Source organism: Pristiophorus japonicus, chromosome 19, assembly GCF_044704955.1.
Source record: "Pristiophorus japonicus isolate sPriJap1 chromosome 19, sPriJap1.hap1, whole genome shotgun sequence".
NCBI classification, from domain to species: domain Eukaryota; kingdom Metazoa; phylum Chordata; class Chondrichthyes; family Pristiophoridae; genus Pristiophorus; species Pristiophorus japonicus.
Window position 1 is genome coordinate 55,259,582 of NC_091995.1, and position 16,007 is coordinate 55,275,588.

At 49.3% G+C, this 16,007-nt stretch overlaps 1 pseudogene; it reads right to left on the reverse strand.

Moving 5' to 3' along the window:
* Positions 1–831: 831 nt before the first annotated feature.
* The window catches only part of LOC139230226 (protein FAM118B pseudogene), a 33,607-nt pseudogene continuing 18,431 nt past the window's right edge, over positions 832–16,007 (reverse strand).

Consider the following 16,007-nt stretch of genomic DNA (forward strand, 5'->3'; position numbering starts at 1 on the left):
TTCAATTCTATGAAGATATCTGTTTCGTGTTATCGCTCGTGGATATGAAGACTTGAGATATTGTGATGGCCTTGCTCAGATCTAGGGATTTGGCAGATAGCAGTTTGCGAAGAATGACCTCGTGGCCAATTTCAAATCCCGCAACATTTCCTCCAAGGATCCTGCAAATTTGCACTGTCCCGCAAGGCGTCTTAGGTTGGCAACAAAACTTGCCACGTTCTGGCCCTCGGAGTGATGGTGCGTGTAAAAGCGATACATGGCCATCAGGATGCTTGAGATGTTTCTTAGCCAGCGTACACAGTTCTGCGTAAGATTTGTCTGTTATTTTGACCGGTGCCAGCAAATTTTTAAGGAGGCCATATACCGATGACCCTGCGCTTGGTTGCCATCTCAGCCTTGTCCAGTTCGTTGGCCACGAAGTACTGGTCGAGGCGCTCAACGAAGGCTTCCCAATTATCACCCTCAACAAATCTCTCAAGAATACCAACGGCAGCCATTACCGCATGAAAGTTCGTGATCCGTTGCTTGTCGCCAATTTATGTTCGGAATAAATTCACAGGACCATATTGCAAGCTCAAACTGTTGTGACCTTGGTCTCTTTATTCAGACTCTAGATTGAGGAAGCAGCATGGTGCTGGGGTTCGTGTGTGGATGTGTAACACACTCATCTCTCCTGCTTGCCCCAGGGTGCACAGGTGATCCTTGGGTCTCCCACGGGTGTGCCCCCTAGTGGCAAGTCTTACATTTAGGTCAGGTCTACATACATACATAACACAAGTCATCCTCGCTTCGAGGAACTGCCTATGATGATGATGAAAGGTGAGCAAGCACTCACCTCCTCAACTTTATCTCATCATCTGTTTCCTTTCTCTGGCATTGGCTACTCACTGTGAAAGGCCCATTCTTTAACGAGTTGTCAACGCTGCCTCCCATGTGAATAGATGTAGTTGGTTAGCCGTTCCAGGTATTCCAGCAGATCGTAATATTCGTCCCCGGAAGAGATCACTTTAATTCCTTTGTCCAGCATGTTCTCACGAAGCTTTTTAAATTCATCCACGCCATCCCTGCGCACCAACATCGAGTGCCCCAGGTCGGACCTGTTTCTCACCGCTTGTAGGCAGAGTGACTGGAACGTCGTGTCCTCGACTGTCCGGCCACAGCCGAGGAAGACTTGTTTTCATACAGCTTCTGAATTTCTCTCATTACTACTGTACTACACAACACATTCTGGTTGCCCAAAGGATGTAGAACGATCCCGCTGGGGTTCGTGTGTGGATGTGTAACACACTCATCTCTCCTTTCTCCTGTGCCCATTCCAGTTCCCTTCTCTCATCCGCGAGGTCCAAGGACTCTAATTCTGTTCCTTGACGAGCTCCGTAGATTTCCACGAGATTGTCGAAGTTGGGGGTTAAAACCAGGGTTCCATTCTCCATTGGCTTCAGGACCGATTGCGGGCTTCCCAGTGTTATCCAGTGGATTCCAGGTCGCATCGAAAACCCCATACAAACAGTCCTGGAAGAAGGTGGAGCGAGCATTGCTAGTACGTGGTGAAAGCTTCTGTATCAAGTCAAGTGCAACATGCATAAGATTCTTATCTTCACCGAGCATCTTTTGTTCTCCTCGAGGAGGCCGAAGTCATTAGCAGCATCCAGCAATACCTGGATCAGTCCTTTCCAGGATTTGAGAGCAGGGACCTGAGGCGCTACAGCAGCACTCACTCCTGTTTCAATCACCAGCACCAAGTCCTGAGGTCTCTTTGTCTTTAGACTGGGCAAAAGCTTCCTGGATTTTTTGGCTGTTGGTGCTTGAAGCCTTTCAGTCGAATCCTTGCCTTGACTTGATGGTTCTGGACCAGGAGGTTCTTGGGACTGGTGTGATGTCAATCTTCAGAGCCATCCCCAGTTGCTTTGTAATTTGAATAAACGGGAAAGGTTGGTAGATCTCCGACCACGGACAGTCCAACATGATTTAGGAACAAGAGAACACCATTCCGCCCATTGAAGCCTGTTCATCTAGTAAATGAGCTCTGCCATGATCTAACTGAATGTTGAATAACCCCTCTGTTTTGCCTTCATTTCCTTAGATAGATTGTTTCATTTATCACTCCGCAAAGAATCTTTTCTCTGTTGTCTTAAATGTTCCATTGTTGTTCTCTGCTGTTAGTGCACGTTGCAGTAATACTCTGGACTCACCATATCTCTGTCATTTGCTATTTTATATACCTCGGTCACGTTGGTTTTCTTGCCCCCCCCCCCGCCCTCAATAATCATCTTTCCAGACTAGAGAAATTCTCTATGACTTTCCTCGTGACTCATTGACTTCACAACAACAACTTGCATTTATATAGCACCTTGAACGTTTTACAGAGGCGGGATCAGACAAAGCATAACACTGAGTGGAGGGAGGAGACATTAGGAGGGGTGAAGAACAGCTTGGTCAAACAGGTGGGTTTTACAGAGGGTCTTATGGAGGCGGGGTGGATTAGGGAGGGAATTCCAGAATGTATGGCCCAGATGGCCCAATGGGGTGAAGGAAGGGAAGCATGCACAAGGCGACAGTTCTGGCTGGATGAGCTTGTAGGAATAGGGAAGGGCAAAGACATAACGAGATGCAAGCGCAAGGATGTGAATTTTAAATTTGAGGCGTTGGGGACAGGAACCCAATGAGGGTCAGCGAGGAGAGCAGTGATGGGGTGAGCGGGAGGGTGTGGGATAGGAAATGGGCAGAGTTTCGGATGAACTGGACTTTGTGGGGGCTGGCCAGGAGCACAGAGTTTGTGGCTGGTCTTGCCAGTGTTTACCACTTGCCAATATGTACCACATAATAGACTGATGAACAAGGTCAGAGAATGGCAACAATCAGGTCAACAATCAAGAGGCATAGACTTAAAGTAATTGGGGGGAGGTTTAGAGGGGATTTGAGGGGAAATTTCTTCATGCAGAGGGTGGTGGGGGTCTGGAACTCACTGCCTGAAAGGGTGGTAGCGGCAGAAACCCTCACCACATTTAAAAAATACTTGGATGTGCATTTAAAGTGCTGTAACCTACAGGGCTACGGACCAAATGCTGGAAAGTGGGATTAGGCTGCATAGCTCTTAGTAGGCCAGCGCGGACATGATGGGCCAAAATGTCCTCCTTCCGTGCTGTAAACTACTATGATTCTATCAATGCGGAGTCAGGGAACAAGTAGAAGAATGGATAACTAGCTGGCTTCAAGACAGAAAGCAGAGAGTAGGGGTAAAAGGTCGCTATTCACAGTGGCAGAAGGTGGGTAGTGGTGTTCCACAAGGATCAGCGCTGAGACCACTGTTGTTCATAATTTATATTAACAAGTTAGACTTTGGAATCAAAAACACAATTTCTAAATTTGCAGAAGACACCAAATTGGGGCCGATAGTCAATACTGAGGAGGACTACAACAAATTACAGGAGGACATAAATAAACTTGCAGAATGGGCATATAATTGGCAAATGAAGTTCAGCACAGATAAATGTGATGTAGTCCATTTTGGTAGGAAGAATAGGGAGGTCACATTACTTGGAGGATGCGAGTCTGGGTAGGGTAGAGGAGCAAAGAGATTGGAGTACAAATACACAAGTCACTAAAACTATCGGCACAGGTTAACAAGGCCATAAAAAAGCAAACCATCACTGGGGTTTACGTCTAGAGGGGTAGAATTGAAAAGTAGGGAAGTTATGCTAAACTTGCATCAAACCTTGGTTAGACCACACTGGTAGTACTGCGTACAGTTCTGGTCGCCATATTATAAAAAGGATATAGAGGCACTGGAGAGGGTGCAGAGAAGATTTACAAGGATGATACCAGAATTGCAAGTGTACACCTATCAGGAAAGGATAAACAGCTGGGTCTCCTTTCTCTTGAAAAGAGAAGGCTGAGGGGTGACCTAATAGAGGTCTTTAAAATTATGAAAGGTTTTGATAGAGTAGATACAGAGAGAAAGTTTCCACTTGTGGGGAAGAACTAAACTAGAGGCCATCAATATGACAGTCACCAAGAAATCAAATAGGGATTTCAGAAGAAGCTTCTTTACCCAGAAAGTGGTGAGAATGTGGAACTCGCACAGGGAGTGGTTGAGGCAAATAGTATAGATGCATTTCAGGGGAAGTTAGGCAAGCATATGAGGGGAAAGGGAATCGTGGGTTATGCTGATAGATTTAGATGAGGAAAGAGAGAGGAGGCTCGAGTATAGCATAAACACCGGCATGGACTGGTTGGGCCGAATGGCCTGTTTCTGTGCCGTATATCCTTTGTAATCTTATGCACATGGAGGAAATTGCGGCTTAGCCAAGACTGAATGTCAGAGAAGCAATTTGACAACACAGGCAGTGGAGGGGTCAAGAGAAGTGGTGCAGAGGTAGCACTGGGAGCCGTCAGCATACATGTGGAACCTGATGTCATGCCTTCAGAAAATGTCACCACAGGGCAGCATCCAGATAAGGAGGGGGTCAAGGATAGATCACCTGGAGACTCCAGCTTGCAGCCTCCATTGTTCTGAATCTGGACTGGGGGTGTGGCTCTTCAAAAACACTTTAACATAATAAAACATCCCGAAGGTGTTTCACAGGAGTGTACCAACCAGAATTTGGCACTGAGCCAAAAAGGAGATATTAGTACAGGTCAAAGAGGTAGTGGTAATGTATTTGCTTCATGGGTTCTTTGCTTAAGAATTCATAGCAACACATTGCTATTAAGAACTAGTTTGTTTATTAACAACGGTTTAACAAACACACTACACATTACCAGTTCGTGGATGACCTTGACCCAACTGACTGGGGTTTTATTGAGTCTTGTGACCATCACGTGACTGCCTAAAGCAGTCACAATGAAACAGCTCTACAAACCTGTGAGCATCCTCATAGTGCATACATTACAGTAGGTTTTAAGGAGCATCTTAAAGGAGGAGAGTGAAGTAGAGAGGTTTAGGGAGGGAGTTCCCCACCAAGTACCAAAGACAGCACCTTTACCCTGAGCGTTCTCTAATGCCCCTCTGCTTCCCCACCACTTTCTCACCTTCAAAATCTCATTCCTTGACTTCCGTCACTGTCCCTAATGTACCTCTTGCTGCTCGGTGTCTGTATCCGCTCCTCTTTTTCCCTATGTCTCCTCCCCCTCGCCTCCCTATGTTAAAGGCACTAGTTGCTTTAACATTTTAGAAGTTTCTGTATGTCACTGTATTGTTTTATTAAACACCAGTAGTATTGTAAAGTTTCCCTGGTCTCTTTGCTGCCTGTCAAAGATCTGCATCAGACATCAGACCAGCTAGAAGGGATGGGAGGTGAAATATCTTCCGATTCTAGATGTGCAAGCTTCTTAAAGTAATCTAATCTTCTTAATCTAACACCTTGCTGAAACCTACGCTGCTCGTCAATCTCAACAGCAGTGCTGTTACCTACAGTTCTGTTACTGATCACCAGGCCAGCAAGTCATGGCGTTTCAACTGGAAAATCCGGTCCTGGTGCTCTGCACATTAATTATAATACTGAAAAACTGGAAAGAGGGCCCAGTTTTCCAAGACTAGAAATTGGCCTGATTGGCACCTCCCATTATTGATTCCAGAGGGCGATAACGGGGCGCTGACCAGTTTGCGACTGAGGCGGTAGAGCGTTGAGCCACGATCTCCTTCGCCCGGAGATCGTGACTGTTACATCTGGAGAAAGAGTCAGACTGAACATTGTGAGCTCAAAGTAAAGTGTGATCTTAGACTTTTATTGCAGGTCTCCAGAGCACCTTTCCAACCTGTGAAGCCTCCTTAAATACCTGTGCTCCCAAGGGATTATGGGATCCCTTGCGACTCTAGGGGATGAGCCCTCTGGTGGCTGTACAGAGTAAATACAAGCTTACATATCTAATAACACTTGCCCCCCCCCCCCACCAAAGTCAATAGTGTAATTTTTACAATGTGAGTCGATCTGGAGACCTTCTTGCCCTGGTTGATTGTCTCGGTGTGAAAGCTGGTGTTGTTGAATCATTTGTTGGGCCCTCGCTGGGCTGCTGTGCAGTTGGCCTTGCAGGGTTGCTGTGGATGATGGGTTCTGCTTCATGATCAACTGTGGTGCCGGTTGCCACTGGTGTGTATGTTGGGGGATCAAAAAGGTAGGGTCCAAGGTGGGTTGCTCAGGATAGTCCATGAATCTGAGTTTGATTTGATCCAAGTATTTGCGGTGAATGAATCCATTTGAAAGTTTGACCTGAAACACCCTGCTCCCCTCTTTGGCCACAATAGTGCCGGGAAGCCACTTGGGACCTTGTCCATAATTTAATACAAATACAGGATCATTGATTTCAATCTCGCGTGACACATTTGCATTATCATGGTATGCACTTTGTTGAAGCCGCCTGCTCTTTACCTGTTCATGTAGATCAGGGTGAACTAACGAGAGCCTTGTCTTAAGTGCTCTTTTCATGAGCAGTTCAGCAGGTGAGATCCCAGTGAGTGAGTGGGGTCTCGTGCGGTAGCTAAGCAGGACTCGGGATAGGCGAGTCTGCAGTGAGACTTCCGTTACCCTCTTCAAGCCTTGCTTGATGGTTTGCACTGATCTCTCTGTCTGGCCATTGGATGCTGGTTTAAACAGGGCAGATGCGACATAGAAACATAGAAAATAGGTGCAGGAGTAGGTCATTCGGCCCTTTGAGCCTGCACCGCCATTCAATGAGTTCATGGCTGAACACGGAACTTCAGTACCCCATTCCTGCTTTCTCGCCATACCCCTTGATCCTTGATCCCCCTAGTAGTAAGGACTACATCCAACTCCTTTTTGAATATATTTAGTGAATTGGCCTCAACAACTTTCTGTGGTAGAGAATTCCACAGGTTCACCACTCTCTGGGTGAAGAAGTTTCTCCTCATCTCGGTCCTAAATGGCTCACCCCTTATCCTTAGACTGTGACCCCTGGTTCTGGACTTCCCCAACATTGGGAACATTCTTCCTGCATCGAACCTGTCTAAACCCGTCAGAATTTTAAAGACATGTTTGATCCTGTTATGGGTCATGAATTCTTTGAAGTCAGCACTGGTAAAACATGGCCCGTTGTCGCTCACCAGGACATTGGGTAGGCCGTGTGTGGCAAACATGTCCCGCAGACTTTCAGTAGTGGCAGCTGACATGCTAGCCGACATTATCTCACATTCAATCCACTTGGAGTATGCGTCTACAACCACAAGGAACATTTTACCCAAGAACGGGCCTGTATAGTTGACGTGTATACTAGACCACGGTTTGGAGGGCCAAGACCATAAACTTGGCAGCGCCTCCCTGGGTACACTGCTTAACTGCGAGCATGTATTACATCTGTGAATGCAGGACTCTAAGTCTGCAAGAATATCGGGCCACCACACGTGGGATCTGGCTATCGCTTTCATCATTACGATGCCTGGGTGGGTACTGTGGAGGTCATTGATGAAGGTGTCTCTGCCCTTCTTGGGGACCACTACTCGATTGCCCCACAGAAGGCAGTCTGCCTGTATAGACATTTCATCTTTGCGCCACTGGAACGGCTTTATCTCTTCCTGCATTTCCACTGGGACATTGGACCAGCTCCCGTGAAGCACACAGCTTTTGACTAGAGATAATAAGGGGTCCTGGCTTGTCCAGGTTTTGATCTGCCGGGCAGTGACGGGTGATTGCTCACTCTCAAATGCTTCCATAACCATGGTTAGATCTGTGGGCTGTGCCATTTCCACCCCCGTGGTGGGCAATGGCAGCTTACTGAGAGCATCGGCGCAGTTTTCTGTGCCTGGCCTGTGGCGGATAGCGTAGTTGTACGCGTACAACGTGAGCGCCCATCTCTGGATGCGTGCCGATGCGTTGGTATTTATCCCTTTACTCTCAGAGAACAGGGATATAAATGGCTTATGGTCAGTTTCCAATTCGAATTTTAGCCCAAACAGGTATTGATGTGTTTTCTTTACCCCATAGACACACGCTAATGCTTTTTTCTCAATCATGCTGTAGGCTCTCTCAGCCTTAGACAGACTCCTGGATGTATAAGCAACCGGCTGCAGTTTCCCCAAATCATTAGCTTGTTGCAATACACACCCGACGCCATATGACGAGACATCACATGCTAGTACCAAATGCTTACATGGATCACACAACACAAGCAATTTGTTTGAGCATAACAATTTTCTCGCTTTGACAAAGGTATTTTCTTGGCTTTTGCCCCAAACCCATTCGTCCACTTTTCGTAGTAAGACATGCAGTGGTTCTAACAGTGTTGAGACCCGGTAAGAAGTTACCAAAGTAGTTCAGGAGTCCCAGAAACGACCGCAGCTCCTCACGTTCTGTGGCCTCGGTGCGTTCTCGATTGCCTCCGTCTTTGCGTTGGTGGGCCTGATGTCGTCCGTGTTGAGTTCTTAACTCTTAAACATAATCACACGAGGCACGTACTGCAGACACAGTCACTCTGTGATCTTCACCTTTATTACCTGGACCAAGGAGTCCTGGCCCCTGCGAGGGACCTCCCCTTATATACCTGAATCTCCAGGTAAGGAATGTTTCCCACAAGTACACTCCCTGTGGTCAAGGTGTGCATTTCTAGTAAGTATGTATAGTATGTAGTGGTTACATGAGGGTTACAATTGTATAAGGGTTACAGTAGTATGCTGGTTACATACATGACATCACCTCCCCCCTCACGTCTTTTTGACTCAAAGGTTAAGTCTATCAGGTGGTCGACGCTCTCTCGTGGAGTGTCGCAGTTGAGGCTCTGGTGGCTGAGCCTTGGCATGCGTTTCTGTCGCCTGAGGTGATTCCGGCCTGTCCGGGCTGGCCGCAGGGACTGTGCATGCTGGTGATTGTCCTTGTTGCTCGTCCACTGGCAGTGGTGTGGTTGACATCTCATGCTCTTCTTCATGTTCATCGGTGTCTATGCTGAACCTTTTCTTTACTTGGTCCAAGTGTTTGCGGCATATCTGCCCATTATTGAGTCTGACCACTATGACCCTGTTTCCCTCTTTAACAATTACGGTGCCCTCCAGCCACTTGGGTCCCAATGCATGGTTAAGTACAAATACCGTATCATCCACTTCTATACACCTCTCCCTTGAGTTACGATCGTGGCACTGTTTGGGGCTGGCGCTTGCCCTCAACAATGTCTGCCAGGGTTGGGTGGATGAGGGACAGCCGTGTTTTGAGCGTACGTTTCATGAGGAGTTCCGCAACTCCCGAGAGCGAGTGCGGCCAGGACCTATAGGCCAGCAGGAGGCGCGATAGGCGGTACTGCAGAGAGGGTCCTTAGATGCGGAGCATGCCTTGCTTTATGGCTTGGACCGCACGTTCCGCCTGGCCATTGGAAGCCAGCTTGAACGGCGCTGTCCGGACATGTTTGATGCCATTACCCGACATAAACTCCTGGAATTCATGGCTGGTGAAGCACGGGCCATTGTCGCTGACCAGAATGTCCGGTAAGCCGTGGGTCGCGAAAACCATGCGCAGGCTCTCCACGGTGATGGATGTCGTGCACGAACTTAATATGATGCACTCGATCCATTTTGAGTATGCATCGACAATTATCAAGAACATTTTGCCCATGAATGGGCCCGCATAGTCCACGTGAATGTGTGACCAAGGCTTGGTGGGCCAGGGCCACGGGCTGAGCGGGGTCTCCCTGGGGGCGCTGCCCAGCTGGGCACACGTCGTGCACCTGCGAACCCTGTGTTCCAGGTCTGAGTCAATCCCCGGCCACCATACATGTGACCGGGCAATGGCCTTCATTAACACGATGCCAGGGTGCTCGCTGTGGAGTTCCCTGATAAATGCTTCCCTCCCCTTCTGGGGCATGACCACTTGGCTGCCCCATCTCTGAAACAGTCTGACCTCCTCGGGACACGCCCCGTGCGTGGGCACCCAATCCCCAGTCAGGACACATTTCTTTATCATGGCTAGGAGGGGGTCCCTGTGGGTCCAGAGTTTGATCTGGCGGGCTGTGATGGGGGAGCCTGCGGTGTCAAATGCCTCAACAGCCATGACCATCTCGGCGCTTTGCTCCGCCGCCCCCTCGGTGGTGGCAAGGGAAAGCCTGCTGAGCACGTCAGCGCAGTTTTCGGTGCCTGGCCGGTGCCGTATGGTGTAGTCATACGCAGCCAGCGTGAGAGCCCATCACTGTATGTGAGCTGACGCATTTGATTGACCGCCTTGCTGTCGGACAACAGAGAAGGTAACGGCTTGTGGTCCATCTCTAACTCGAACGGTCTACCAAAATGGTATTGGTGCATTTTTTTCACACCATAAACGCAAGCGAGTGCTTCCTTTTCGAACATGCCGTACCCATGCTCTGCCTGGGCGAGCGACCTGGAGGCATAAGCCACTGGTTGGAGTTGTCCGTCTCCATTACCCTGCTGCAACACACCCCCAACCCCGTCTGATGATGCATCGCATGTTGAAACTAGTTTTTTACAGGGGTCATACAACGTTAACAGTTTGTTAGAACAAAGCAGGTTCCGCGCCCTGTTGAAAGCCCGTTCTTGACAGTCCCCCCAAAACCATTCGCAACCCTTACGGAGGAGCACGTGTAACGGCTCCAACAATGTGCTTAAGTTCGGCAGGAAGTTCCTGAAATAGTTCAAAAGTCCCAGGAACGATCACAACTCCGATGTGTTGCCGGGCCGGGGCGCACGACGGATCGCCTCCGTTTTGGATTCGGTAGGCCGGATCCCGTCTGCGGCAACCCTCCTGCCCAAAAACTCGACCTCTGGGGCCAAAAACACACACTTGGCCTTCTTCAGCCGCAGGCCTACCCGGTCCAGTCGGCGTAGCACCTCCTCTAGGTTGTGGAGGTGTTCCTCGGTGTCTCGACCCGTTATTAGGATGTTGTCCTGGAATACGATTGTGCCGGGAATGGATTTCAGCAAGCTTTCCATGTTTCTCTGAAAGATGGCGGCCGTCGAACGGATGCCAAAAGGACACCTGTTGTAGATGAATAAACCCTTGTGCGTCGTGATGGTGGTCAGAAGCTTGGATTCTTCAGCCAGTTCCTGAGTCATGTAGGCCGAAGTGAGGTCCAATTTAGTGAACAGCTTGCTACCTGCTAATGTGGCAAAAAGGTCCTCCGCCCTCGGGAGTGGGTATTGGTCCTGCAGGGACATCCGGTTCATGGTGGCTTTGTAGTCACCGCAGATCCTAACCGAGCCGTCCGCTTTAAGGACGGGAACGATGGGACTTACCCAGTCACTGAATTCAACGGGCGAAATTATGCCCTCTCTGAGCAGCCTGTCCAGTTCACTTTCAATTTTCTCATGCATCACGTACGGCACCACTCTGGCTTTGTGGTGCACTGGTCTGGCGTCCGGGGTGATGTGTATAACTACTTTTGTGCCCTTGAACGTTTCGACACCGGGTTGAAACAGTGACCCGAATTTTTGTAGTACCTGTGAGCATGAGCTTCGCTCCACAGATGAAATGGCGTGCACATCCCCCCATTTCTAGTTCATCTCAGCTAGCCAGCTCCTTCCCAAAAGCACGGGGCCATTTCCCGGAACAATCCAGAGTGGCAGCCGGTTCTGTGACCCATTGTGTGTTACCATCACGATTGCACTGCCCGGCACTGGAATGATCTCTTGGTTGTACATCCGTAGCTGCATATTAATTCGTTCCAGTTTGGGCCTGCTAGCTCTGTGTGGCCATAGTTTCTCAAATTGTTGTGCACTCATAAGGGACTGGCTAGCTCCCGTGTCCAGCTCCATGCGCACCGGGATGCTATTCAATAAAACTTTCATCATCATGGGTGGCGTTTTGGTGTGTGAGCTGTGGACGTTAGTCACATGAACCCGCTGAACTTCAGCATCCATGGCTTTACCCCAGACATTGTCCTGCACTGCAAGCCCCTCGCCTGATTCCTCTGTTTCATAGATTAGCCTCGCTACCGGCTGTTTGCAAACCCTAGCCAAATGTCCGCTGGCATTACAATTCCTACAGACGAACTGCTGAAATTTGCAGCTTTTCGCATAATGTCTGCCCCCGCATCTCCAGCATTGGCTGAGATCGTAGTTCACAACAGGACTGTTAGCAGGCATTCCTCTCTGATTGTTCCCTTGGTTGTTTCTAAACACTCTGATGGTGGGTGTTAATGGTCCCCTTGATGGCGTGAATTGCCGCTCCCCTCTCCATTGCCCCTGTCGGGGGCCCACCTTAGAGTCGGTTTCAGCTTGGGCAGTTTCAAAATGCCTTTGTCTGACTGCGAGATCTTGAGCCGCGTTTATCACGTTAATTCCTTGGTCCATTGCCACGTTGGACCCAGGACTACTCGCGTAAATTAGCTTGGTCTCTTCTTCCCCTGCTATGAAAGTTTGAGCTATCAATGCTGCCCCTTCTAGAGTTAAGTCCTTGGTCTCTATGAGCTTCCTGAAGATCCCAGCATGGCTAATGCCCTCAATGAAAAAAATCCCATAACACTTCCCCCCTGCAGGCGTCTGAGAATTTACAGAGGCTGGCCAAGCGCCGCAAGTCTGCCACGAAGTCCGAGATGTTTTGCCCTTCCCGACGTCAGTGTGTGTAGAACCGGTGCCGGGCCATGTGTATGCTGCTCGCCGGTTTTAAGTGTTTGCTGATCAGCTGGCTGAGCTCTTCAAAAGACTTGTCGGCCGGTTTGTGGGGTGCGAGCAGGTCCTTCATCAGTGCGTACGTTTTTGTCCCGCAGCTTGTTAGTAGATGCGCCCTCCGCTTGTCAGCTGCATCCTCTCCCAGCCAGTCCTTCGTGACAAAGGTCTGCTGGAGTCTCTCCACAAAATCGTCCCAGTCTTCACCCGCACAGTAACGTTCCTCTGAGCTACCGGTGGCCATCCTCTGGGTTCAGTGATTCCCGTTTCCCGTCGCCAGGTGTTGAGTCCTTAACTCTTAAACATAATCACACGAGGCATGTAATGCAGACACAGTCACTCTGTCACCTTCACCTTTATGACCTGGACCAAGGAGTCCTGGCCCTGCGAGGGACCTCCCCTTATATACCTGAATCTCCAGGTAAGGAGTGTCTCCCACAAGTACACCCTCTGTGGTCAAGGTGTGCATTTCTAGTAAGTATGTACAGTAAGGAGTGGTTACATGAGGGTTACAATTGTATAAGGGTTACAGTAGTATGCTGGTTACATACGTGACAGTCCGCCGCAATCCTCCTTCCCAGGAACTCCACTTCAGGTGCCAGGAAATCGCACTTCGAGCATTTTAACCTGAGCCCCATGCGGTTGAGTCGACTAAGAACCTCCTCCAGGTTCTGCAGATGCTCGACTGTGTTCCGACCTGTGACCAAGATGGTGTCCTGGAAGACCACAGTGTGCGGGACCAACTTCAGTAAGCTTTCCATGTTTCTCTGGAATATCACCGTCCCCGGATTCCAAACGGGCATCTGTTATAAGCAAAAAGACCTTTATGCATGTTGATGCAGGTGAGGGCCTTCGATGATTCCTCCAGTTCCTGCGTCATGTCGGCTGAAGTCAGATCCAGCTTGGTGAACGTCTTTCCTCCTGCCAGCATTGCAAAGAGGTCATCGACCTTTGGTAGTGGGTATTGGTCCTGCAGGATAGAAATGATTGATAGTTACTTTGTAATCGCCACAGATTCTGACGGTGCCGTCTCCCTTGAGGACTGGGACGATAGGACTGGCCCACTCGTTAAACTCGATCGGGGAAATGATGCCATCTCTTTGCAGCCGGTCTAGCTCGATATCTACCCTCTCATCATGTACGGTACTGCTCTCGCCTTCTGATGGATGGGTCACGCCCCCAGAATTAGGTGGATCTGCACTTTTGCTCCTTGGAATTTCCCGATGCCTGGTTCAAACAGCGAAGGAAATTTGTTTAAGACCTGGGCACACAAAGTGTCGTCAGCGAGCGATAGCGCTCGGACGTCGTCCCAGTTCCAGCGTATCTTTCCCAGCCAGCTCCTGCCGCGCAGTGTGGGACCATTGCCCGGTACCACCCAGAGCGGTAGCTTGTGCACCGCTCCATCGTAGAAGACCTTTACGGTAGCACTGCCGATTACAGGAATCAGTTCTTTAGTGTAAATTCTTAGTTTCGTGCGAACTGGAGTTAAGACTAGCCTTGAGGCCTTATTGCACCACAACCTTTCGAAAGTCTTTTTGCCCATGAAAAAGACTCGTGCCCGTGTCCAGCTCCATTGACACCGGGAGTCCATTTAGTTCAACATTCAGCATTATCGGGGGGAAACTTGTGGTGAATGTGTGCACCCCATGTACCTCTGCCTCCTCTATCTGAGGCTCTGGTTCATCGTGATCCTCCGTGGATCTGTCCTCCTCTGCAACATGGTAGTTTGCAGGTTGAACAGTCTTTGCAGCTCGCCTGCACACTCGTTGGAGGTGTCCCATTGTTCCACAGCCATTGCAAACGTACCCTTTGAATCGGCACGAATGGAAACGATGATCACCCCCACAGCGCCAACAAGGTACTAATGGCCTTGCATTCATCACCCTTGATGGTGGACTCAGACATCTGCGGACGGGTAGTTGCAGGTACGTGTGACTTGCCCTGTACGTTACGATTCGAAAAGATCACTTTGTTCACAGTACTTATAGCAGCACTTGTGTGCTGAGAGATTTGCTTCGTAGTGTCACTGGTGGCAATGAACGCCTGGGCTATCGCTATGGCCTTACTCAAGGTTGGGGTCTCTACAGTCAAAAGTTTGCGAAGTATGGTTTCATGGCCAATGTCAAGTACGAAAAAGTCTCTGAGCATGTGCTCCAAATGTCCTTCAAATTCGCAATGTCCTGCAAGGCGTCCTAGCTCGGCGACATAACTCGCCACTTCCTGGCCTTCAGACCTTTTGTAGGTGTAGAACTGGTACCTCACCATCAGAACACTTTTCTTCGGGTTCAAATGCTCTCGGACCAGTGTGCACAAATCGTCGTACGATTTCTCCGTGGGTTTCGCTGGAGTGAGCAGATTCTTCATGAGGCCATACGTTGGTGCCCCACAGATGGTGAGGAGGATCGCATTTCGTTTGGCAGTGCTCTCTTCCCCATCTAGCTCGTTGGCCACGAAGTATGGGTCGAGTCGCTCCACAAAAGTTTCCCAATCATCTCCCTCTGAGAATTTCTCCATAATGCCCAATGTTCTCTGCATCTTTGGATTCGCTATCTTTGTCTCATCGCCAGTTGTTATGTATGGAGAAAGAGTCAGACTGAACACTGTGAGTTCAAAGTAAAGTTGACCTTAGTCTTTTATTGCAGGTCTCCAGAGTGCCTCTCCAACTTGTGAAGCCTCCTTAAATACCTGTGCTCCAAAGGGATTATGGGATCCCATGGGACTCCAGGGGATGAGCCCTCTGGTGGCTGTACAGAGTAAATACAAGTTTACATATATAACAGTGACGTCATCACCGTGTGCATCGTCCCGGTAGTGCCCCAAACCCAACATTATGTTCCCACCCTTGCAGTATCACCGGGCAACAACACTGCAGGAGGTGTCCATTGGGAGGCCGGGCACTTCGGGGGCAATGCTTAAAGGCGAGGTGGCCGAGGTAATTAAAAAAAAAAAGATCTTCTCTGGGGTATTTTCCCCAGTTTCCTGCCCGCGATCGATCAGCCCGGCACTCTGCTGTAGTGAATCGGGCTGATGGGTCCGGATCGCGGCTGCCATCGAGGAGAAGGTAAGTCTTCTATTGCAGGGCCTGCAGCGATGGCCCTTCCCTTTATGGGAGGGAAGGAGCCTCGGAACATGGCAACACTGCACGGCCCAGTGTGCAGCACTGTAATCCTTCCCCCCTGCCTGCTGCCTCTTGTGCTCCAGGAAGTGGAGCAATTGATTTAGTCTTTCATTTCCTTCCTGAAGCGCAGATGTCGAAAGTTTTAAAACTTTGAAATCATTAGCGCCTGGCACGAATTTTTCAACCTTGTAAAGTTAGCGCCCAAATGGGGCGCCCCTAATTTCTCCCTCTATTCCTTAAAAAAGATAAAGGGCCAACCTGATCCCTACATGTGTGAACACAAAGTAGGTCTGTTTCACAATGGTATGGGGGTGATTGAGCGAGCCATTGCATGTA